This window comes from Lepisma saccharinum, chromosome 14, assembly GCF_977018435.1.
Source record: "Lepisma saccharinum chromosome 14, izLepSacc3.1, whole genome shotgun sequence".
In the NCBI taxonomy this organism is placed as follows: Eukaryota; Metazoa; Arthropoda; class Insecta; order Zygentoma; family Lepismatidae; genus Lepisma; species Lepisma saccharinum.
The window spans coordinates 22,597,682-22,624,116 of record NC_139242.1 but is presented as its reverse complement, the minus strand read 5'-3'; the positions used below and the strand labels follow the sequence as shown (position 1 = coordinate 22,624,116).

General features: G+C 38.9%; 1 long non-coding RNA gene across 1 annotated transcript; it reads left to right on the top strand.

Moving 5' to 3' along the window:
- The first annotated feature begins 8,467 nt into the window (after positions 1-8,467).
- Positions 8,468-25,084, top strand: LOC145998452 (uncharacterized). The gene is made up of 3 exons (XR_014443317.1): positions 8,468-8,593; positions 9,362-9,431; positions 25,006-25,084. It is a non-coding gene; the product is annotated as an uncharacterized LOC145998452 (long non-coding RNA).
- The last annotated feature ends 1,351 nt before the right edge of the window (positions 25,085-26,435 follow it).

The following is a 26,435-nucleotide window of genomic DNA, read 5'->3' as shown; positions in this document are numbered from 1 at the left end:
GTAGGATTTACGACCTACGTAAGTAGGCAACACTGGCTGAAGCTGTCCACGTGGTGATGAAACACCTGGAGCGACACGCTGCCGGAGGGCTGTTTCCTTCCAGCAGGTTTTGCAGGCGCCCGGGTCTTGTTGAATGCCCAGTTACCTTGTAAGCGCAGAGCGCCTGGAAGACGAAGAACCCGGGTAAAGACGCAAGTCGACTCGTTGCCGTGGGCAGGCGAGCAGGTATACCTGTCCTCGCGGCAAGCGGGCAGTGGGTAGGTAAAATGCACATTATGCTGGCCTCTGTGCGCTTCACATAGACAAATATTGAAGTTAGAAGACATTTCCTAGATTTCTAATTCTTTGCCTTCGTCTTTCGAAGTAGTGATAAATTTCACTCATAATCATTGGTCGGACCCCTCACTTTGAATGTAGGGGGTAAGGGTCCGAACCTTCCCCGGGGGTTGTCGGGTGCAGACCAGGGGGGGGGGGGAACTAGAAATAAACATTGAACACAAAAACTGCGCAGGCTTGCTCCACATTACTCTACTTATCTTAGTGTGAATGATTAAAATTGTATTTATCTGTTCTATAATGTTAGATACTGAAATATTGAGTAGGGATAAATGTAATCGAATTCCTATATCTGTATTTGTAGTAGGCTATTATATTTTTGCTTGTTTGATTGAAAACATTTTGTGGATTAAGTAGTAGAGCAGCCACAACTGAACGTCCTCCAGGAAAAAAAACAATGTCTAATTTCTACAGGGCAATCATTAACAAAATAACAATTTTCAAAGCAATAAGTTAAGATATCCACACCCCTAGAACTACAGCACTGACAAAAAAAACACTAAAAAGAATTCTTCGAAACACACATATGCACTAACTTTCTCCATAAAAAAAATAACTCTGAGAGTTCAATAAACTACGGCGAAAGTTGCGAAGAATTTTGCCGTTATAAAACTGCCCAAATAGTAGATCTGCCTGTTCCAGTTAACAATGTGATTTATACGTACCATCTTTTTCATGTTGTAGTGGAGGTACCTGAACTGTACGTACAGTAGCCCAGAAATGTAAAAATCCATTTGATGTTCTGCATTTAAAACTCTGTGGGGTTCCAGGATGACTTACTCTCAATGCAGGTGCTTTTGATACGAATTCAAGAGGTGTCAAGTTTATAGCGGGGAGAAGGCGTAACACTTCACCTGGTGACTTACTGACGGAGAACCAGGAAGCCAGGGATTTGCAGGGCAAGAACATTTTTACGTCATTAAACTTAATGTTTTCAATTGGCAATAACTGTTCTCTAATGCTGCTGAATCCATCTAAACGTGAATGTTGCACATTCATTTCCCCAGCAAGCACCACATTGAAATGTGCAAGGTTTAAATACAAGTTTATTGTCGCTTAATGTTTAAAGGGTTTGACTCAGTTTCACATAATGTGGACTAGACTTTGAGTTAAGTAGGGTGTGGACAATTATGTGCAATCAAGGGGAATCGAATCTGCGACTCCTTGATTATAAGCCATCAGGGTTAACCACCACATATCGAAAGCAGGGTTGTTAAAGGTCAAGGATCCAATAAATTCTAATGGGTTCTCCGTAACAGGACCGGAACCAGTTTTTTTCTCGCACAATTTAATTTCGGTCCAAGTTGCGTATTGTTTTATTGAAAAAAGGTTCCAGGACCATATTTAAATTCATCCGGAAAAAAGGTTCCTGGACCGAATTGAAATGCTTTACAGATAAAAAGGTTCTTTACGGTCCAGAACCCATTTACGCTTGCTGATTTTCTCTACCGGACCGGAATTGAATTCATTTAAAATCCCTGGACCTTTAACAACCCTGTCGAAGAGGCCCTCAGTGAAATGTACGAGTATCAAACTCATTTTAAATCAAGTTTGAACAATTTTTATAATATGATTAATTAATGGTGGTAACAACATTATTTGTAATTGCGCCAGGAGTTATTATTATTTTACTTCTTGTTTTGGAGATAAAGGATACATAGTCTTTTTCCAACCGGAGCTCCAAAATATAATGTGTACATGAATATATATATATATATCACATACCCACATGCAACATTCGTTATTGAAGATCATTTTTTCGAAGTAACGCATTACTTGGAACGAAGCTACAGATAACTGTTACTTTTACAGTAACTGGGGTACTTTTTGAAATTGGTACCATAACTCAATCTGCAACTAGTAACTAAATTACAAGTTACTTACTCGGAGCCTCCCCCTAAATACCTCCTTGTTTCTCGACTTTAACTGACTGAAAATTTCTCGCATTGTCCATTTAGATGGAAAGAGGAGTGGGCCATAAACTTTTTCGTTTGGGCTACAGCCCCCTTTGTTCTCTTTGGCCACACAAGCTGCGTTCTAGACAGAAAAAACACTTTCTCTTTGTTGTACAATTTAATGCTCTCCGCTGCACCCCTGAAAAGAAGTAGCCTTTCTTACGAAAGATCCCCATTCATAACTGTTCAGCTTCCTTCTTCGCGGAAATAAACAGTGCTTTCGATATGTTTACGCAGTCTAAAAGCAACAATAATTTTGGTTGCAATATAATACTTCAAAAAACTGAAATAGATTACAACGGAATCTGTTGGCCATAAATACCGTCAGAAAAACAACAGACTGCCTTCACAAGTGAATATTGCGTTGCTTTTGAATAGGCTTACCTTCCCTCTGTTGGTGAAATCCTCTTTTTTGTTCACTGGAATTCGCGGTTGGTGCAAAAATGTTTTGGCCTCTTCCTCATCTGTGTGCTTACCTAAGTCCTTAATATCTCGAATGGTTTTGGGCTGAAGACGGCTAATGGATAACCGTTGGGTAAGTCGGCAAGTACGTCCAGCCTTGGTCCAGCCCTTCTAGGATAAAATGGTTACCAGTGTTGCCAGGCAGGTTAAATTTTCAAATTAATGTTAATTTTAAAATGTTCTTACCCTTTATGTTACCGTTGTACGTCTGTAAGTTAATCGCTACAATGAGGAATTCATGAAGATATGAAACTCTCCAGATGTCAGAAGTCGAAGCAGTGGCGTATGCACAACCAATATATTTTTTTGTTGCGAGGTTGTTACTTTAGCACCCAGCGACAATTCAGAAACCAATTTTCACGATCTTGCGTTTTGTGAAAGTAATGAACCTTCCTGTGTGGAAATGTCACTTAGTCCCTGCCCGCTGAAATTCCGGCAACTCTTTTGGTCCTTGTAACCCTGCTTCGACATTTGTACATCTCCCAAAAGTACTCGACGTGTAGTCATCCACCTGATTTAAGACTGCTGATGGAAAATTACAGGCCAGGAAAGGAAGAAGAGAAGTCCACTTTCCTTGAGGTTTCAGTCCTGCGCTGCTCTTGATGTTCGGTCCTTCCCCAGGCCAAACCATTCTTCAGGTTGAGATGAGAATTCCTCCACTCACTCACTCTCTTCCAGGAGTCATTTTTGCGGTGGTGAATTCTTTCCATCTTTACTGAAAATTCTTGAATAGTCATTAAATGAGACAGTCTGTCTTTCCATCAGTGTTCTTATTATGTAGGCTATTCTGTTCCATGTGTTACAAAGCATAAGCGGCGCCAAAGGAGGCTGCAACGGAAGTCCCTACGCATTCTTTGCGCACCCCCAGTTTTTGACTCAATAGTAAATAACAAAAATAGTATATATCGATTCAAATTTGCTGCTTTAAATATTGCAATAAGGTTATCTGCTCTTCTACAGCGGCAATATCTATGTCCAAAGTGTAATCCAGACTCCATTAACCTCTGCGTAATAGAACTATTGTTTTCTAATTCTGTAAAAAATAATTTTAATAGGAATTTTAAAGCAGTAATGCGAAATTTTCTTACTGGTTTATTTAGTTAATTACTTACATAAAATTAGTACCGAAATCATTATTATTTAATTATTACTTTATTACTATATTATATATTCCTTATACATCATGAGCATGTAATACATTAGATAAGTATTGATATTACGAGATCTTGAATGAGCGTAGGACTCGAAGCTGATCAATTTCGTTATAAAAAGATGCACAATCATAATAATCATATGCTGTCACAGTAAAGGATAAACAGTACCCCCAAATAATACAGCCGGGCAAAACCTAGCAGCTAAATTTGTAAAATAAGCAACTGATCGTCTCTCGTAATTACCTTTTTCAGTGGAAAGAAAAAAATCAGAATTGAAATTTTAATTTAAAAATAAATTAAATATAGGCCAATACATAAAACTGATCTAACTAGTCCCAATCTTCGGACTGCAATGTTCTAATCAACGTCATAAGTGTAGATTAAAGTTACTTCAATTTCTGCGGTGTACAGCCAACGACAAGTATAACAGTAGGCAAATTGTCCATCGCTACGTTCATTCTACGTTTAGTCTACACTGGAATTCTGTTGATGCATATTTTGAAAACAGATCGAATGAAATTTATGTTAGATAATTCATCTACCAATACTTTTGCCATTGTGTAGAAACTAGAGAGTAGTATGGATAAGTATTACGAAGGAAATTGTTCACCGTGTTTATTCTCTTTGTTTTACACAGAATTCAAGGATTCAAACAAAACGCCCAAAAAAAATATCCTCACCTCTTCACCAGAAAAGATTTGACTTTCTGTTTCTCAATTTCTTTCTACAGTTGCTTCCCTCTTTTATCCTTCCTTCCCATGTTTCGCAATACTTGTCCATCCGACTGTACATTCTGCATTTGCTCTTAGCTCTAAGATAATCCGGATCCTTGTCCACCGTCCGGTGTGGCAAACGGTGGATAATGGGCCGAGGCTCATTTCCCTAAGACATCCGTAACGCTGTTTAACCCCGCAGATGAAAGTAATCTCGAGGATCCTGCTTCGTGCATGTTACGTTGAAGTAAGCGGCAATGGTCGCCGAACCGTTGCAATATTAAGTGAGACTACTTGCGGAATCCGGAGGAAGAGGTTTCGGGTTTCAGCCGGTATCAGATGGAGAGGAGGTGTGTATCACACCTCTGTAAGGCTGTGGAAGTTTGGGAGTATGTTGCTGGTATGTTGGGCTAAATAAGCAACCTTTCTCAACCTTTTTCAGTCCGGGACCCACCTTGAAGGATGTTACACTTCATGGAACCCGTAAGCATTGAAGCCGGCAGAATTAGTTGTAGGGGTGTGCACCCAGTTTATAATCATGCTTTTCCTAACATCGAGTACTTTAAGAAGCCCTCTTTCATGCTTGCTTAAACATATTACACATACTTCATTCTAGACAAGTAAATACGAGAGTCTAATATCTAACTAAACACACATGCTAAAATTGAAAACAAGAAGAAAATTACTTACCGAACTATTGTGACTAATGTGCAACGGTAGAGCGCGAATAACAGAAATGTAGAGTTTAGACTACACCTCACCAAATAAACTTAGGAGTAAAATAACGGTATATTCTTATTTCTGAGAAGACGCACATATAAAATGATATACTACATGACCCCCTACCAATTTTAAAATCTGGATGAAATTCCAAGATGGCGGCTTTCAAGATGGCTACCATGATACACACTAGCCCCATCTGGTGTGCCCCACCCCAATTATCCATATCCGAAATTTCATCGCCCTCCGTCAAGTCGTTTTCAAATAAAAAGGGTGGTGCCGGATTCTTTCGTCATCCTGTACATACAAAGGAAGGCTCGCCTCGGCTGCTTTTAAAAATGTTTGTCTTTGTCGTTGTTTCTATCACATGCTGGTTAAGAGTATACGCCAGACCTTTAATATGTAATCATCAAGCTTCTACTATTTGTTTGCTTGCTTAATTACCTAGAGACTAGGGGGCCTAAGCCCCCAAAACCAGACATTAGCGCACCCAAACGCTTATGAGCTAATAAAAAAAGAAAACGAGAAAATATAGGGATGAACTAAAATCTGTTGATTGATTGAGTTGGCGTTTTAGTCCACTTTATGCACAGATAGTATAATCGGAAGTGAACCTAAAGTTTAAAGTTGGCTCCCAACAGCTGCGTGTGATCGAACCCGGAACCCCTTGATTACAAGGCGACCATAGGCGTGCGCACGGGGGGGCCATAGGGGCATCCTCTGATACTGTCATTTAGAAATTTAGTGTAGGGGAATCTTATCACCGTTCTTAAACAATATTATAGTCTTTAAGAAAATATGTATTTTCAAGCCGACGGAAGTTCCAAGCAACTACGGAAGGGGAGGAAGGTGCATTGTTTCCTACGAAATTAAACTATCCAACTTCGTTCTCTAACAAATTTCTTGTCATTAACACTGGCACACATTTATTTCGTTAGTTACGTTACCTCTATGTGTTCGCAAAATGAATAGGACATCGGCGGCGATCGGGTGCCAAAAGTGTGGGGGGAGGGGAAATTTCCCCCTTAATCGCCGTCAGTGTTGGAAATCAATAAAATACTTGTAGCTGCTTTGAATCTGCTGCACGAAACCATGTTTATATGTAAAATAGCATCTGAACCACAGCGAGGGGAAATAAAGGAGGGGGGCCAAAGAACGTTAGTGTCACGGAAGTCTGAAATCTCCTAATGTAGTGATTTTCTGCGGCACACTCTATGTATATACTCAAGGGATACAATGAAACTGTGAGATGAAATTAGGTTTTTCTTTCTCCGACTCAATTTTCATCAAGGCTTTGCCCCCCGCCCCCCAATCAGAGGGTCTGCGCACTCCTATGAGCGACGACGCTACCACTGCGCCATCTTGGAGACCTTTTTGGCCTTTGTTAAGAATCAGGTTTACAGTCTGATGCATTCTTGCATACCATTTGTAAAGGTAGCGACAAAGTGCATCGAAAGATGCAAGTGAGTTTGTCTATGTCGAGCTGTGTTTTAATGCACCTTGCTGCATCCTTCTCCATGATGCACTTAAACATTTAGTTTGAGGTACAGACTGCATTATTTTGTCTCATCTGATGCATTTACTTTTGTGCGTGCACCGGAGCAACAGATTGAGAAGAGATAGAACCATAGAAGGTGTTAGAGTATGACGAGGGACTGTACTTAGATGCCGTCACCAACCACAAATTATTGAGTGGGGTCGAGGCCCGCGGGACCCTTAGCTCACGCCGCTGTGTAGGCAGTAACGAATCCATGTGCAGTCTCTAGAGAATACTCTAGCATGAATGTATGATATCGAATTTTAAACAATTTAGAATACTGCATTGTTGGCGTGTAATAATGTTTGCGTTTCCATAGAAAACTGTACAAAGAAACTTAACTGTACAAACTATAGTTAATGACAGATTGGCTTACGTAATTTGTTTTAAGCTATTTTAACTTAAATAAAGCAAATATGAAATCAACAATACAAATAGAAAGGTACGTAAAATTTATATAACAAAATTTAAATAAATGTAAATATGTAACTTAAACAATTCTCAGCTGCATTGACATCAGTGGAAAATCTTCTTTATTAAAAATTATCCATAAGTTAGTACACGAAAATATGAAGTGACAAAAATTCGCTCTTTAAAATTAGGCATAACATACCTTATCAAAAACACATAGAATGTTCTGTGTTCCTTCATTCCCAAAACCTGTTTGTTGTGTAAGTTAAGATTCAAATGGTAATAAACTCGTTTATACACATATTGACACAAAATTAATTGTAGCTCATCTGTCATTTTGTTGTTTTAAAGTTCAAGCTTGCCTTCAATAGTGAATAATCGGAAAGTTTAGTATACAGTAAACTAATGCGGTACGGTGAATATTAATTTTTATTCTGTAATGTTTGAAAAACGATGGGAGAGGACGTTTGTAATACTATTTTTGAAGTTTTAGTTCATATTACCTTCAAAGGTCTGCCTGGATAAGATGAAATTTGCTAACAATGGTTATATTTATCAATACAATTCTATGAAATATCAATCTGATGTTTGTCATTTTGTGATGTAAGCGTAGTTGAGCAGTGTCTAAGAACTTAACTTATGCACATTTTTAATTCTTTGTTAATACTTAATTTTAGTGTAACGAAACCGAAGAAATATAGTAGTGAAATATCATCCATATTAGATTGTAGAATGAAATAATTCAACTGAATGCCCCCTTTGTTTTGCTGTCTCTGTTATTTGGAAAGCAAACTATCAGTTTCAGAAACCGGAAACAGTGTTGTATGTTTGTATGTGTTACTCATTTTTCATGATTTTTCTAACCCTTATGTGCCAAACGAATTCGTTAGCCATTAAACTAGTTTAAGTTTTATTAACATTATATCAATAATGGCATTATAATAAGCATTACATACATGTATTACATAAAACTCGACCACATGGAAAGTACATGGTACCTATAAGGAAAATAGCAAATTATACTATGTTTGAAAACTTCGAAAAACGGGTGTGGATAACATTTAGATGTATCCTGTAGATGCAGCTGTTTGCACAATTTCTTAATGAAAAGATGTGGTACAATATGAGCAGTCCATAAGAATACTTTTCTTTCTTTTCAGAAGTATTCTCTGTACGATTCAAGACTTGAAGACAGCCTGAGGGAACAACGACTCCAGGACGTCTCCTTAGAAGCCAATGAATGGTTGAAGAGAATCTCAATCCAGTGAACGGCACCTGGCAAGAGGAGTACTGTACTAGCAGTAGGTGAGAAGCCTTTTTATCTACTTATTTACAGCGAGAGAGGAGATGGGGGAATTATATCCCCTGCCAGGACATTTATGTAAAGTATCCTCCACCTGTCTCCCTATTACCATGTTAAACCATAATCATCAGCACCCGTAGGTTTAAATGTCCCTTTGTTTTGTTCTGTTATATGGAAAGCATGAAACTATCAGTTTCAGAAACCGGAAACAGTATTGTATGTTTCTTGGTTGATTGAAATTAGTGAAATCTTATGAGTGGATATAGAGCTGCTCTTTGGGGCTACAAAAGGAAGCTCTTAGGAGTTTTGGATCATCCCTAATGCTACTTTGGAGGCCCGGAGGGAGGCAGAATAGTATTGCATTTTTCTTCGAAGCTCAATTGACCAACGCATTTCAAGATGTCGGACGAATAAGCCGATGCGTTTGGCGCTTCCAAATTATTTAAGTAGAGAGGTATTTAGCTGAATATTTTGCGGCAGCTAGGCATCTACTTAGGGTACCAATCTAGACTTGCATTTGAGCGAAATGAATTGTAGACATTTTGAAGTGACTGATTTCAAATCTGTCGCACCGAAACTTCAGTCCACTTGGCACGGTTGATGTGGGGTAGATTTTCTGTTGTTGTTGTTTGTGGATGCTTCGTACTTAACAGTGTGAATAGCAAATAGGGAGCCTTCTCTCCTATGAAACCTCCACTTATATTTAATATTAGTCCTTAATAAATAACATAACAGCATGGGTTATTTGTATCCTACATTGTACCTTTCAGAGGCAACACAGTGACACATGGACAAAATGGGACAGCTGTGCTTCAGGAGAGTAACAGCCATGAAGGGTTGGTGAGTACATGCATTTTGTGTTCCTTTTATTTCCCTTGTCTCTCTGATAACATATGTGTTTTTGCAACCTCTCAGAATATACACCCTTGAATAGTGGAAGAATTAGGGACTGAATGTGGTTGCAACGACAGACACTCAGAATTCCTTCTAAGTAAATTATACATTAAATACATGTTCACATTATTTTTGACTGCCCACGCTTAAAATTCAACCATTAATTTCAGTAAATATCTTGCTTCTTTTTATGTACAAAGCTCCATAGCATCAAGGTTTTCTGTGACTTGGTGAAATAAGATGATATGAACGTCCTTTAGTGGTTATTTTCAGGCCTTTCAATGCCCTTTTGTCAGAAGGAAGCATTTTAATCACAGATAATGTAAAATCTCAAACTCAATGTTTACACAATATCGTCTCGTGAACAATTATATAATATGTCTACATTCTAATAGAACCAGGTGTTTCAGAAATAATTGAGGGGTTACAAAAATTATTGCAAGTAAACTATTGAACAATTCAGTCTTATTTAACGAATAGGGAACAATGTGTGAAATTAGTACCTGAGAATAAGTCGTACATATCTAAATTGCTTGGTATCAAACAAGGAGTACCACAAGGACGTATTCTAGGACCTATTCGCTTTTTCTTATCAAAGATTTCTATTGCAGCACTAAAATATTGCAAATACCATTAATATACGGAGAGAACACACATATATAAATATACATACAAAAACACCATTAAGAAACAGTACAATGACCCTAGAAGCATTGCAACAGGACCTCAATTCAATATCTAAATGGTCTTAATGTAATGCACTCAAGTTGAATTTATTTTAACTCTAGGCACAACGAGTAACCTCAAAAAGTTAGAAAAATTAAAACTCTCCCTCCTTACACTGAATAATTCAAGAATGTAGAATGTACAAACAGCACGCAACCTCGGCATAATATTGGACGAGAATCTACATTGGGGATCTCATGTCATACCGGCGGTTAAAAACTCGGTAGAAAAGTTTTAAGCAAAGAAACAAAAACTCATGTTGTCAACAGACTGTAATGCCAAAAATTGATTATGCTTCCCTGTATTTATAAACATCAACAATAGCCTAAATTACAAGCTACAAAACTTCAAAAACGCTGCATAAGATTTATACTGAATGTCAAAAGAAGAGAACATATTTCCCCGTACTTACAAGAACTTAATTGGTTAAACGTTAAAAATAGAACATCTTTGACATTGTCTTTACTGTACAGGATTATGAACAATAATGAACCTTAAATATATATATATATATATATTTTGCCCAGTACAGGAAGAACGGAAAACAAATTAACCTTCTTCAGAAAACACAATTCCCGATTCCTGTACACAAAACAACACTCTATGGAAATTCTTTCATAGTCACAGCGATAAAAGAATGGAATGACCTCAGGGGAGTTCCATCCTGCAACGCACAAAATGAACTCGAAGAAGCATCTACTGTCCAAACAATAGTGCCTGGCTTTGTCTTTCTATAATGAACAGGAATGAGGTACTGAACTTTACATCTTCAATTGCCTACAATATACGAGGGTGATTCAAATGAAAACCTTAATTCTTTTTTGTTTCTTATGTAGTAGATTTCTTTATGTAGAGTTGCACATGTTTGCTGCATTTTAACACAGACCTATTGCTGATCTACATTTCTATTCAACTTGCATACTGATTGCATACCTCAAAAAGAATAAGTCTTTGGGGTCTATGTGCAGTCACTTATGAGCCACCGTGAAGGACTTTCCACCCATCTGCATGCGAACTGAGGCGATTGTCGAATTTCTCCTCCCTTAGTAAACTTGCTGCTGTGGTAAGCATGGAGAGACATATAGAATTTTCATTTGTCGAGGCATTTTTGTAAGTTTTAGGCTGGCAGGGGGAAAGAAACCACTCTTCTTCACTGGTGCAAGTGTGTAGAGGAGACGCCATCTTTAAAATGACAAATATGGCATTTTCAATAGTGTAGGCGCTTTGAAGTCGTTTTGTAAATAAAAGTTGATGCCTCATGTAAATTTGAGCTGTATGGAGTCTGTCCTACAATTTTTATTGCAGTTTTAAGGTTTTAATTTGAATCACCTCGTAAGTATAAATGTTTTATTTTTCTATTTTTCCCTACTGTAACAGTAATTTTCAGGAAGTGTCAACTGTAATATGTATTTAATAAGGGTTTGTTGTAAACAGGAGGCCGAACATGCTCGCTCAATAAAGCCAATTCTATTCAGTTCTGTTCTATTTTATTCTACCCTATTCATGTTGCTATAATTCAGTTTATGTAGGTAAAGATTCATTTTAAGATGAATGGAAAGCATCAGAATAAAGTAAACAAGTCACGATTTTATGGGAGTGGCATAAGCATCAATCGTGCAAATTGATTGGAGGCGTACTTACTTTCAAACCGAACGCACTTGCCTAAAATACAGGGTGCACATCAAGTCCTCTAACCATTGTAATAAATCGTCGTGTTGCAAGGAAAGGATACAGCAGAGGTGTATTTTGAGTCTCTCTCCCCCTGACAGCATGCTTCGTTTGGATGGAGGACACATCCCATGGAGATGGGTGCCTTGGACTACGACATTACTCACAGGAAAATAAATGCATCAAATCTATTTCCCAAGAATCAGGTTCACAGTTTCATACATTTTTGTATATCATTTGTAAAGGTCATGCCAAAGTTCAACACATGAGCAACTGAGAATTTCTTTCTACGTCGAGTTCTACTTTAATGTATCACTTGAAGCATTTTATGCATCTTCCTGCTTCATTCTCGATGATGCACTTAAAAAATTTGCTCTGAGCTATATACCTTATGCATTTTTATGTCTCAGCTGATGCATTTACTTTTCTGTGTGAATAGATATATTTTCTCCACAGGAAGACTGGAAGCGCCGACATGCAAATCGAGAACTGCTCTCCTTCGAAAGTTCTCCTATAAATTACATGTTACTAATATACATCTAGGAGAAAATAACTTTTAAGTTCATTTCCCACCAACGGGTTTAAAGTGAACATTATTTTCTCTTTCAGGTTCCAGAAAGAAAAAAAAAACATTAAAATTTGCGCAAAAAAAAAGGTGAGATCTCTGTCCTCAGTTGTAATTTCCCTCCCTCGCTAAAAAGACTATTCAGGGTCAAGAGAAAAACTGGAGTTTGTTTTCCAAGGGTTTCTTCAGCTTTAGGGGGAAGGGGTTGGGCAGGGGAGGGTTACAGAGGGGGAGAACCGGCATCGCGGAGGGGTGAATGGTCCTTGGAGGGCCTAACCCAGGCCGGGATGGACGTAGGCACCAGCGGGTTGCTGACGAAGCAGTCGTTGGTGAAAACTCCATACTTCCACCCTTTCGCGAGCTACGTTCTAATGAATCCCTCGGATCTCCTGGGTGTCATTGAGGTGGTAAACAATTCTCCTCTGTTGGCGTTTGTGAGAGGCGGGGGAGGCAGCCCCTCTCCCCTCTTAGTTGTGTCAGGGGAAGGGTTGCAGGGGATGTAGTGGTTGCATGGAAACTCGACTCTCTCCTCTACACTCCTCTACACTTTACACTGCTTGATCCTCTGTCGCCTGGAAGCAGTTCGATCTCCTTTTCCCTTTCTCCAATCTCCCTCCAGTGACTCATGGTGACACAATCAGAGCAGCCAGTTGCAAGGGAAAAGCCTTCTCTGTCCATTTCTACTTTGAAATTCGTACGTCCATTTCTACCTCTGTGGGTTAATAGAAACGAACACGAATGATAAAGCTTCAGTTTTAAGTGCATTATTATGCACAGATAGGCTAATTAGGACCGGTCTTCCAGTTTAAAGTGAGATAAGACCCACTATGTGCTTCCAGCGTGTACCGAACCCGGGACCCCTTGATTACAAGGCGACGACGTTGGCCGGAACGGGAGACAAACACAACCATTCATGCCCTAATAGGACTCGAACCTGTCATCGCATCGCGTTATTCTAAGCACTCCGCCAATGCAGTCACGGATATAGGGAGCATATACAATAAATAAATGCATTCAGCATTTTCTAACATAGCCTAGAAAAACATTTTCGGGGTAAGATTTCTATGTTATGCTTTTGGGGGGGTGGGGGTCGAGATGAGGAGAAAGTGTTGCTTCAGTCACTGACACAATATGTGAGACATCTTTGCACACGTCGAAACAACAGTTTACATACGAATACATAAACCTCCATTCCCACATTTCTAGCATTATAAACTCAGTTTAGCAATCAAAGTAGTTAAGACAGCAAAAACTAACCCAAAGTCTACTAATCTTGCCTTTACAAGCAATATTCCCCTCTTGGACCTAAACCTCTTCGGGCAGTCAAATATCTTTATTTTCTTGAAACATCTCTCCTTGTGACAGAGATTGTACTTCCAGCAGTTTGTCTTACTACGCCAACTTATATGAGCCTGTAGGGCTCGACCCCACGCGACAATTGGCCTGTTATATTTTATTTTAGAAAAAAATACAGATAAAAGTTTCTCAAAACTTAATTAGTGACTGGGTGTTATCAATACATTTCACAATAATTTCTTACAGTATCCGTTGTCACGTCGTTATTAGGAAATAAAAGGAAGGATAAGGACTTACAGCCAGGAAGAGGAATAATAGGCACTTTAAAAAGCTCAGAATTGGCAGGCAAAAAGCATTACAAAATACAAAATATGCACTAACATCGACGTATTTCTTATCATTTTCTCATATTAGCCACACAAAAAGACTCTTCAAAATAGGCTCTTATGAGGTGAACAGAATAGCCACTAAGAAATTCATGTATTCCTGTCAGAAATGGCTGAAAATGGTTTTTAAACGTAAAGCTTAAATTTTCTATCCAAGGAAGAAAACAGGCCTTTTAGGTCAAATCATCAGCCTAAGTACGTCCTAATTACATAAAATTATAAAACTAATCTCCGAGTTCAGCCATGCAATGTTTTTTTAAAAGTTGGAGCGAATGAATCTTACATAATGAAGATGTTACACTTTACCAAATAACAGAAAGTTCCTTCACTGAAACTACTGTTATATACATTCCCTTACCGGTATAATAATTATATTATACTTATATTGCTTTTCCGGATTCTCTGGAGTAGCGACGCGCAGAGGGGAAAGCTTGTGGGCGGGGCCAGACTAGGTGGGGAAGGGTGCGGGATGAAAGCAACGAAGTGCTGCGCGGTGTAATGGCCGTAAAGCAAAACGCTTTCTGCTGCCAATTTCTTATTTTATTCTTAACAATGGCCAGTGTATTGTTTTACACAAATAACAAACAATATTGCACGTTTATTTGTCTTTTGATGCTACGAAGAACAGAAAAAAATTAAATCAAATTTAAACATAAATTTTCAAAAAACATGCAAATAACCAAAAACCATAACACATCATGTATCAAAAAGTGTTTTAAATAAGTCTGAAAAACATGTTTAAAACACTTTGTTTTAAACATTTGTAAAAAAACAAAGCCATGTGTTTTAAACTTTTCAAACAAGTTGTTCTCGAACACATTCAACACTATGCGGCGCTCTCCTGAATGCAGAGTTCTCCTAGACTTGCGAGCTGACATGTTTACTACGGAACTACTGGACCACGAATGAGCAGTCGAGTCGCCCCCTCCCGTAGATGCCCCTCCCCTCCGCGCGTTCATTGGACGAGGCGCACACCCTTCAACATGCGCCCAGAACGAGTTCGCGTTCTCTTACTCCAGAGAATCCGGGAAAGGAATATAGGAAGTATATCTCCGAATTACTCATGGTCATAACTTTGCAAATAAGGCGCTGTTAATATTCCAGAGGCTTTCTTGTAGAAAGTTTCTGAATAAATTTCAAGCTAGTGGTAATGAACATCTATGTACGTACATAAGGTATCACTTTGGCTTCTCAATATACGAATGTTTAAGGTCATCATTTACATTTACAGCTGGAGATAGTTGGGAATTATATGCTAGGAGTTCTTGTGATAGGGCAAATGGTGAATTTGTTTAGATACGAGGATGAATGATGGTACGTAGCATTTCTGGCACTTTTGACTAATCACGACGATGAAGATGAGTGATGATGTGATCAAGGGACACTCACAAAGAGCAACCATGCCCAGAACGAGATTCGAACCCGGGATCCCTGGCATCGTAGCATTTTATGCTACCCACTTCACTACCGAAGTAACACCAGTGCCCATGGCTGCACTATAGCAGTAAGATCGATAGTTCCTCACTCAACACTCCCGATCACCGTGTTTTGTGAATTTTGGTTATTACACGTCATCTCTCTATCTATCTTTGTTAATCACGACGATGGGAAGTTAATAAAATAGATGGGGAACAATATCAGGAATCGAACCTGGGACATAGACATCTAAAATCAACTGGCTACTGAATGTGACCCACCACGAGCCACTGGATCAATCTTTCTCTTCTGTCACTTCTATCATATTCATATTTTCTTCAATTGAACCGATCTCACGAACAACGATGTAATCAATGTTTTTTTTGTTCTCGAAATGGTGTAATTGTAATAGTAGAGCCCAGAACTTTATGTTATAACATATGTTTTTTTTTTGGCTTCAGATTATGTTTTTTCTGGCTTCAGATCGAATACTGGGAAGGAAGAGATCTTCACGTATCTGATGAAAATCAGCGGAAATAGACAAACTTGATAAGGCATATTTTGACATATTTTACCAATTTTGCGTTTTTCACAAAATATTTCTTCAATTTTCTTGTAATAAGACATATTTCTTTAATTTCTTAATTGTCTTACATATGATCAGTACCTTATAATTTATATATTTAGTACAACGGATAGTTTATATTATGGCAGGAAGGAAATTATGAAAGAAGAAATTAAAAGCAGATGCCATCATTTCTTACCAACAACCAAACAATAATACCCCCCTCTTTTTGTTAACCTACCGACAATTGATAGCCGTGCAAACATTATTGAGGATTGAGGAAAAATGTTCTCCCCCATTGCTGTGCAGGCACAGGGAAATACTGAAAAAAAAGTCCCACTACATTCTTCGGTTAAAGGTTCTGGCTTCACTTAAAACCCCACTCTAGTTGCTCTTCCATGGAAGATACTAACATCCCGTATAATGAGGAATTAGAAAGTAAGGTTGTGCAATTTTTTGGCTTTACTGGGAATATTATTCCATTCTTCTGACATATTTTTCACTTTTTATGACATAATTACATATATATTTCACAATTATATAGGACATGGAAGTCCCGGACACCAGCAATAAGCATGGTAAATGCGATAGTGATATTTCTTCTAACTTTGCTACCCAAATACCAGAACTTTCCATAACACTCAGCGTCTGTTTGGAAGAACAACCAACGTTGTAACAGAACGCAATATGGTTGAGTGTAGTACAGCATGGCTGATGTCTCAATAAGTGCAGAAGGCGTGAAATAGTGTAATTGAATTGATAATAACGAACGAAAAGCCTTCGGGGACAGTGGACACCCTAATATATACAAGAGGAAACAAGCCACATTCATAAATAGCATTCTATGAAATACGAAAGGTTAATACTCGTAAGTTAGCATATTGTTCTCTTTACATTTCAGTTAGATTTAATTAAATTTACCCCTGATATGTTTTGAAATGCATTCGGGTAAAATAAGATGCTAAAATGCTTCTATTTCGTTTTTTTGTTTTGCTTCTGTGTGTACGCGCATTTTGCAAAATTGACAATACTAATGAGTGACAAGCTAAAAATAGGATGCTGTCTTTATTCACTAAAACTGATTTTCAACTTACTTGTTGTGTTTTCTGTTATCTTAAATAAAACAAAGGTACTTTTTAGATCAGTGTATGATGTTCTCAATAACAGAGGTTTAAAGAGTTCTTCAAAGTAGTATTGATGATGTGACAAATTAATTTCATCTCCTGAAAAAATGGTTCATGTAGGTTACAATGTTGTTCGTGTGACCGCTTCATTTGTCTACTCCGTTTAATACACTTCCTCTCTCTTATGTGTGTATGTGGTGTCCTACTTCCTTGGTACTTTATTAATATTTCCGCTAGAATAGAAATTCTAAAGTGAGCACAACAATGAGATGGAGTGATGAAATTAACCTTAACAGGACACACTGCAACATGTATGTTGGCTCAGGATTCGATACTAGAACTCATTCCTTGAAAGTGATGCTAACAGACATATTATCAACAGATTTCGAGATCAAAGATTTTCTTGTGTGTGCCTCAATATCACTCAAATATAAGATAAAAATCTTTTCTTTTGTTAGTTTGTCCACCAGTCACCTTCATATCATTTCTTACATCCGCTGTCCTTTTACTCATGACCTTATTCTCATTCTCATTTATCGCTGTTGCTATCCTCTCTCTCTCTTCCACCATAGTTTCTTCATGTCATTTCCCTCGTCCCTGACTGTTGCATTTCCTTACTTCTCTTTTCTACCTCGTTACATTAATGAGGATGAATGGGGAACTGACGAATCGTCCATGTCCTATCAAGGATGCGAATCTGCAACCTGTCTATCACCTTTCTGTGGTTGCATTTTGTTCTACGTCAGTTTTAGACGTCTCTATGATAATCGTGATCCACGAGGATGGATGATCTGTGACGAAATGTCCCTGCCTCCCCCAGATTTCGATCCTAGGACACCTACGCAACCACTGTGCCACAACAGGTGGCATTCCCTTCTCTTAACAAACCCTTAGAAAAGGAGATCGGGCTGGGTCTATGTTCCTTCTTTGCCTGTTGTTGCCATGCTTTGAGTCTTCCTCTAGATTACTCCCTTTTTGCAATGTCCATGTTTCAAATCCAACAGTTCTTGAGTTCCTACTGAAGCCATTCTTCATTATGGCATCAGATCTTCTGCAATCAATTCCCACCATTATGCAACAATTAAACTCTTTCTTATACGATTAGCACTTTAACACCTCAGTCCAAATATGTCTAGGTTATAGTATGACATTTACACCAGTTATCTCTAAGGATTACTATTGGGTAACCGGGCGGGGGGGTTGTTAAAAGTTATTAGCAGGAAGAAAATGAGAAAATCGCCCAAGATAGATCACGCTGCAGTTAAACTAGGAAATAGTTATTATCTTGAAAGAACACTAGAAATGCATGGGGAAAATAGCTTGAAGAACGCAGCTGTGCAACAGGTAGGCTTAAGTGGATAGATTGATGAAAAGCAAGTTAGGTAAGGTTAGATGGAGAGCATGAGGATATTATGGAAGGTTCAACAGGAAGAACATAAATATAGGTAATAAAGGGGCGCTGGACACTCCACAAATGCACTGTTGTGCACTACTAATATAAGTGGCATATGAAAAAGTTAAGTTTTGCGTGAAGTGCGGGAATGAGGGCGTAACAAGGGAAATGAATCAATACTGGGGGTGAAGCAGGGTGCGTTCTCTCCCCTCTGCTGTTTATCCTCTTCATCAACGATATCGTGGAGGAAATAACGCCGAGGGACACGGATCCACCAACGATATCCGACGTAAAGGTACCACTTTTGTTATACGCAGACGACCTGGTACTGATTTCGAACACAACAGCAGGTCTACAGAACGGTCTAGACACGTTACACGGATATTGCGGGAAATGGGCCATGCGAGTAAATATGAAGAAGACCAAAATAATGGTATTTAAGAACGGGTACGTATTTGGTAAGGATGAACAATGGAAATACGGGGAGTCAAGTGTCGATAGGGTGAAACAGTACGATTATTTAGGCATGGTGATGACAATGACGGGTAGGTGGGCAAGGCACGTACACAGGAATAAATGTAAAGCAATTTTTGCGTTAGAAAAAACAAGAAAAATAAAATACAAAGTACCAAATATTCCAATCAAAATTCTGGAGGGGGTCTACGAGGCCACAGTTAAGGCAACACTATTCTATGGCATCGAACTATGGGTCTGGGAGGGAGGGGAAACCGTAAACGTCGTACAGTCTAGATTCCTAAAACAAGGGCTAGGAGTAGGGAGGGGTACGGCAACATGTGGGGCACTTAGGGAAATGGGAAAATTAAGAGAGGAAGTGGATGCCAAAATGAGGAGCATTAAATACTGGGCAAAACTGATCACCATGGAGGGGGGAAATTTAAAGAAACTCTGTGTACAATCACAGATAAGGGGGGGGGGGTAATGGGAGGCAATGGGTAGCAAAAATAAAGACGGAATTATACAGTATAGGGCTAGGATGGATGTGGGAAGAGGGAATAGAGGGGAGAATTGATACGCAGATGCTAGGGGCCATACGTGCCAGGCTGGAAGACATTAACAAACAGAAAATTTTGGCAGAATGCGACGCAAAAATATCGTTAACATCGGCGAAAATAGTGGATACGGATCGAGAATGGGAAAGGAGGAACTACGTAGATTTGTGTGGGGCAAAAGAAAGGTCAGGATTGGCCTGGTTCAGACTGGGGGGATAGGCACAAGTTAAACTAAAACGGGAGGACGGGAGCGTAGAATGTCCGCTATGTGGTGAGAACGGGACGAAATTTCACATTCTCCTCCAGTGCAAAGAAACAGGGTAGGCAAGACAAAAATATATCAGGGAAATAAATTAAGATAACATTGAGAATATAATGACAACCGTTATTAGGAGGGAGAGACCGAGATGGGGGGGAGGCGCAAATAAGGAATCTGGGAACTTTCCTACACTACGCCTGGGTAATGAGATCAAAGAAGCTCAGTGGGGATAACGAACATGTGTGAAAGGGGGGAGGGGTACTAAATAAATAAATTAATAAATAAATTTGAGAAAATTTAGGAACCACTCAGGTAACAGGTCAAGTATAGGGAAATATTTCAAATGAAATAGTGTTTGTGAACTCCCAAGCAGTGGTGAAGGTGGAAGCAGACTAAAAGGAGGAAGGGTGTAGGGAAAGTACACGAAAATTTTTCACTTGTATGGTATGTATAGCTGTAAAGGCTCATACTGGAAATAAATTCTATTCTATTCTAATGAAATGCGTAGGGTGTTAGAGTGAATATATGATACCGAAATAGAAAAGCATGTGAAAGAAAGGACAAGAAAAAATAAATCAGGTTTAGATAAGATTTTGAGTGCATGCTTAGCTCTTATCACTTGATACAAGAGAAATACGTAAGATACTTTTAATTAAGTTATGTGTCTTTAGATAGAACTATTGACAGTAATATTTCAGATGAAAGCAAGAGGTAGTGGAGTGGATAGTTAGGATAGGTTTAGGTGAGTTGCAAGTTAGGTTATGCGAATATTTTGGATAAGTAAAAGATAGTTTGCCGTACGTTTAAGTAGTTTTAGACACGGTGACACGCTACTCATTCTCCATCATCATGAGGTTCTGGCATGGACGTCTACAGAGTTTCCAACTTTTAAGTTAGGTGTGACAAGTAAAAGGAAGGGAAGGATGGTGAAAAACCAATAGCAATCAAATGGTAAAAAATATTCGTAGTTGTCAAAAAATATGCTATTTCAGGGCACGTAGCGAGGGGTAAGCTAGGGGAATGAAGAGTAGGCCTCGTGCACAGAGGGTGCTTGCTATTCAAAGAAGAAGAAAAAACACAATATGCGACGGAGAAAATTGCACTTAGCAGAGGTATACTTCGGGAACACACTGCGAGAATTTGCAGTTCTTTAAAGTAGTAATAAACATATGTTTTAAAAAATGTTCTTCAGGCACTAACACATAACTCAAATATTCTTAAAAATGCTAAGCAATTTTAGACATAAATGCAATATACGAATCTTTAAGTATGACTTATATTATTTTAAATGAGTTTTATCTCATTGAGGGCAATTCAAAGTGTGTAGGATGTGGTAAATTATGCCCAAGATGAAAATATCGAAGGACGCACATAAATTGCCGGTGTCGGTGCTGGGTAGTGCGTGAGCGGGAGGGGATGCAGGGAGCCAACGGGTGAGAGTAAATACTTACTAGAACAGGTATAGTACTTGTGTCATTGATCAAAGTACGTGGTCATCAAATTCACAAAGGTAGACCAGGCCCAATCTAACGCATTGTGTGTACATTGACTATGAAATATGTGCATATAACATCTCAAGCTGATAGGCTTTACTGTGCCGTGGGCTGTGTATTGTTTCACAATCCTTAGGTGAAATTGGTTGGTCGTAATGGATGGGTGATTATGAAAATAAGTCAGTGTCCATGCCTTGGCTCTGTTTCAAACCCCGGACCTTTTTGCTTTCAAGATTATGATAATATCAGTCCAAAGTGTGGATGGGTATTGCCCTCCTGCAGGCGTCCATGGCCTCCAGCGTTGATAGTTTCCAGCATATCTTCTCGGTTAGGGATAGCACTGGCATCGAGAGACAAGTGGGAATGGCTAAGAGGCTGGGTCTAAACATGCTGTTACACTAAATTATCTCCACACACCAGAGAGTTTCTGTGCTACCGCTATTTCTGAGGTAGAATATGGGTTTTTATGCTTACTTTAGTGAGTAAGGAGATCTCCGGCTGCTTAGAGGCGGCTGGAGACCCCATAGTGAATAATGGTGGTCTCCGGCTGCTGTATGGCGGTTGGAGCCACCACATAGAGTATAAGGGGGGTCTCCGGCTGCTTAGAGGCGGCTGGAGACCCCATAGTGAATAAGGGTGGTCTCCGGCTGCTGTATGGCGGCTGGAGCCACCACATAGAGTATAAGGGGGTCTCCAGCTGCTTAGAGGCGGCTGGAGACCCCATAGCTAGTGAGGGTGATCTCTGGCTGCTGTATGGCAGCTGGAGTCACCGTTAAAGTTAGAGAAATGTAGTTCACCCTCCAATTCCCACTTAGTTCTTCGTAATTAGCTAATAACTTTTTTGTGTATTGATGTGTTTCTGTGTGTGTGTGTGTGTGTGTGTGTGTGTGTGTGTGTGTGTGCGTGCGTGCCTGCGTGTGCGTATGTGCCTCTCTTGTCCCTTTCGGCGCTCACTACGGATTGTTGGGTACCGGGCACGCTTCTATTGCACGTCACCCGGGAACTCGGAAGGACTCATTCCCACGTGGAGGGGGGATTAGGAGGGAAGGAGGGCGGAAGGCATGGAGGTACCCCACGTTCCCTCCGACCTGGGCTCCCCCATTGGCCAGGATCTCCTCTGCATGCTTGGTTTTCCCCCTAGGGGAGATTGGGGGCTCAAAGGGGTCTCGGGAGCCCTCAAAGGGGCCTAGGGAACCCTGAAAGGGCCCAGGGGGACTAAGGGGCTAAGTTGGGCCTTAAAGGGCCCAGGAGGCACTTAGGTCTTGGGAAGGGAGGCTCAAGGAGCCAGGGAGGGAACATCTATTGCTGATAAACCCAATAGATAGTGAAACTCTAGTTCCGCGGGAGATGGCCCTTTGAAAGAATGGCGAAAAAAAGGAAACAAAGAAAAAAAGAAGAAAAATAGGACAGGGATCTTCCGCAAATTATGCAGTTATCCAGGATCGAGGAGTGCAGCATACACAAGTAAGTTATTTTTAAAAATTAATGTTTGGTATAGTATACATGGGAAATATGTATCTCTTGAAAAAAGTAAAACAGTTTGAAGTAAATTGCAAAATCATTTATAGCTGGTTGGGGGATTGGGGGAGGAACATCTTAATGAATTATTACGTGATTGAATATATATATATATATATATATATATATATATATATATACACGTATATATTGATTATGTTGTTACATATAAAAGTATATCACTGTTAAATCTATATTCTATGAGATATGCAGAAAGTAACAACTGGTTAAAAATGTCAATAAATTACAAAACATTTGTAATTGTTTTATTATGAATGAGATTTTGTTTATTTTCTGTTTTCTGTTAACATACATAAGTATCCAATAAATCTAGATTTAATATTTGTATATGTCTTGCATTCTTGTTTTACTTCTACTGTGCATATATTGTTAATGGTGTAATTTGTTAATTGTCTCTTGAAAGAGAGAAAACATTGAACACTCACAGAGACAGCCATTATCCTCCGTTCTTTGTGTGTATTTTGAACATTATAATCAGTAAAATATATTTGAAATCTAAACTAATTGCTTATATTGTTGTTACAACAAAAATCCCTAACGGAATTTTTTGTTGGTGGGATATTTAAGTGCAAGATTTTGTGTGGAAATCCCCCGTAACCCCAAATTGATTTGAACGCAGAAATATATTCAATGCAACTACATATTTCTGTAGAATTAGTCACATTCAATGCTCATTAAGAATTCAAAAACAAACTTCAGTTATTTTGTAGGGTAAAATTAGTATTTAGTTTACACAAGCATTTTGTATGTAAAGCTTGATCACCGAAATAAAATTCCACCTTGCAGCAGGAACCCATAAATTCTAAAGTGTTCTATTGGGTTCCGCTGGAGGACTGGAACCTTTTTCCTCGCACAATTTAAATCCGGTCCAAGTTGCGTATGTTTAATTGAAAAAAGGTTCTTGGACCGTATATTAATTGTTCCTGAAAAAAGGTTCCTGGACGGAATTGAAATTCATTCTGGAAAAAAGGTTCCTCGACCGAATTTAAATTGATCAAGAAAAAAGGTTGTTAGACCTGATTGAAATGGTTTAAATATGAACTCATTTTATCTTGCAGTCAGGGATTTAATTTATTTACAATTCGTAGACCAGGATTAACCGATTAAAAGCTGCCTTCTAAAAATGTCCGCGAATACGTTTACACTGGAATGTCACACTGCGGTTGTAGAACCGTATCGCAGGAAATAAATCATAACGCTGTTGTACTCTCGTTGGCCACGTCCAACTACTCCCTTGTCGAGGAGTTACTGTATATTGTAAGTACATAACGCAATGGACTATATTAGTGTGGTGTCACATTGAGTTCAAACAAACCCGTCACGTTAACCAGGAACCGCAGCCAATAGGAGCCGTCGACGAGTTAACGTGAGGCTGCTGTGTTCCCAGCCGATATCACAACAGGGACGGAAAGTGTTGCCGCAACCAAGGGAAGGATCGCTCGCGATAGAATGGGACTACATGGAGACGGGTAACGTGACTGCAGCGTTTGCGTTTCGCCAATTTCTACCTTGTACCTTAGATTCTCGAGACAGCCAGCACCTGGATTAGTCTTTCATGCTCACAAGTGGATAATTGTTTATCGTCAGGTCCGTATTCGATTTAAGTTGCGTATTGTTTCATTTCAATACGGAACTTGGACGCTATTTAAACTGGTTCTAAAAAAAGGTTCCTGGACCGTATTTAAATTGATCGGGAAAAAAGTTCCTGGACCGAATTGAAATACTTTACAGATAAAAAGGTTGTTTACGATCCAGAACCTATTGACGCTTGATGATCTTCTCTCCTGGACCGGAATTGAATTTATTTAAAATTCCTGGACCTTTAACAACCCTGCCTTGCAGTGTTTCAGTCAACAAATTTCAGGTTCTCACAAAGTGTAACAAATTAGAACAATATGGTTCTAGGTAAAGAGATACCGAACGCCATGTAATTTGGTTAAAAATCCTGAAGTTTCTGACGATAAACACAGGATCTGTACAGTATAACTTTAAACTAGAAGTCTATATACTTGATTAGGGAGTATTTTATTTCTTTCTGCTTGCATTTTGCATTGAAAGTAAGTTGAAGTTTTTCTTTCAGAGTGAAGAAAGATGTCCTACGAGATAAAGGCATCAATGCATCACTGAACGAACTTCCAACTCGCCTCATCTGATCCCAGGTGTAACTGTACGTTACAGCATAAATAAATGTCTTACAATTAGCAAGCGACCTTCGATGTTTATTACTTTAATGCTTTTGTAGGGTAAGAAAGAATATATAAAGACAAATCTATCAGACACTGAGGCTGTGCAGATTGGGGTGTAGATATAATCTAGATGAGTTAACAGGAAAATTTAAAACCTTAAATTGTTCATGTTACGTGAAAAACATCTCTTCAAATGAAAATATAACTATACGCAAACGTAACTATAATTTAAGGTTAATAAATATACTTATGTTGAGTTTGTATCATGGTGCGATACACAATGCATTACTCAATCACAGCAGCTCAAACAGCTGAGACAATTAGCAACGTTAATTGGACATTATCCATTCTCTACTGCTTTAACTATCCTTATTCTAACACTACATTTCAAGAAAGCACCTATGCTCTCGTCTTCAGGTGGTTTCTTTTGCCGTTGGTGGGAATCGAACCTACGACTGCCCTCTGTTATTACTACAAATCCTGAGCTCTAACCAGCTACTTCACGGCGTCCCGAAGAATTCTGTACTATTTTTTCTCCTTTTTGCTACCCTATTTGATTAAAGTCTACACTGAGATGACTTGTATGGTTTTGGGCCAATTAAAAGAGCCATCCACAGCCAAAAGAGAAGTAGAGAAAAAAAGACCGACTCAAAAGGCACGGTGTCCATACCATACATCCATGGGTTATCAGGAAAGATAAGTAGAATTAGTTCAAAGTTCCAACTTAGGACATCATTCAGCAGCAAGAAGACACTAAGATGCATACTATCAAACACCAAACCAGAGAACCCAAGTTTAGCAAAAACCAATGAGAGAAAAATATATGAAATTTTAAGAAATAACTCTTTTAACTAATTAACCACATGTACAGTGTCTCTCAAAAGTTTTAGGACAACGACATTTTAAACTAGGCAACCCAGATTACGTAAGGCAATGGTGGGTTGCGTGTAGAGTTAGGCTCAATTTCAGGGTTGCCATATGCACAGTAGATATTTATGAAATACGCGAAAGGAATAAAACCGAGTGTTATTGTATAAAACTCTAAAAAAAATATCAGTATTACATTTGTCACAATAAGAAATACTTTCTGAAAGAAAGAAATTCGATTTTCTAGTATTTCATCGCTGATGAGTCTACACAAAGGAAAAGAGGAGAGAGGAAACGAAAAGGGACAAAATAAGAGGAGAAAGGAGAGCGCGAAAGGGGAAGAGGAAAAGTAAAGGACAGAAGAAAAGAAAGGACAATGTGAATAGGAGAAGTAATGAGAAAGCTAAAAGATGCGAGGAGAAATGAGGAAAATGGAGCAAAGAGGAGAAGAGAGGAG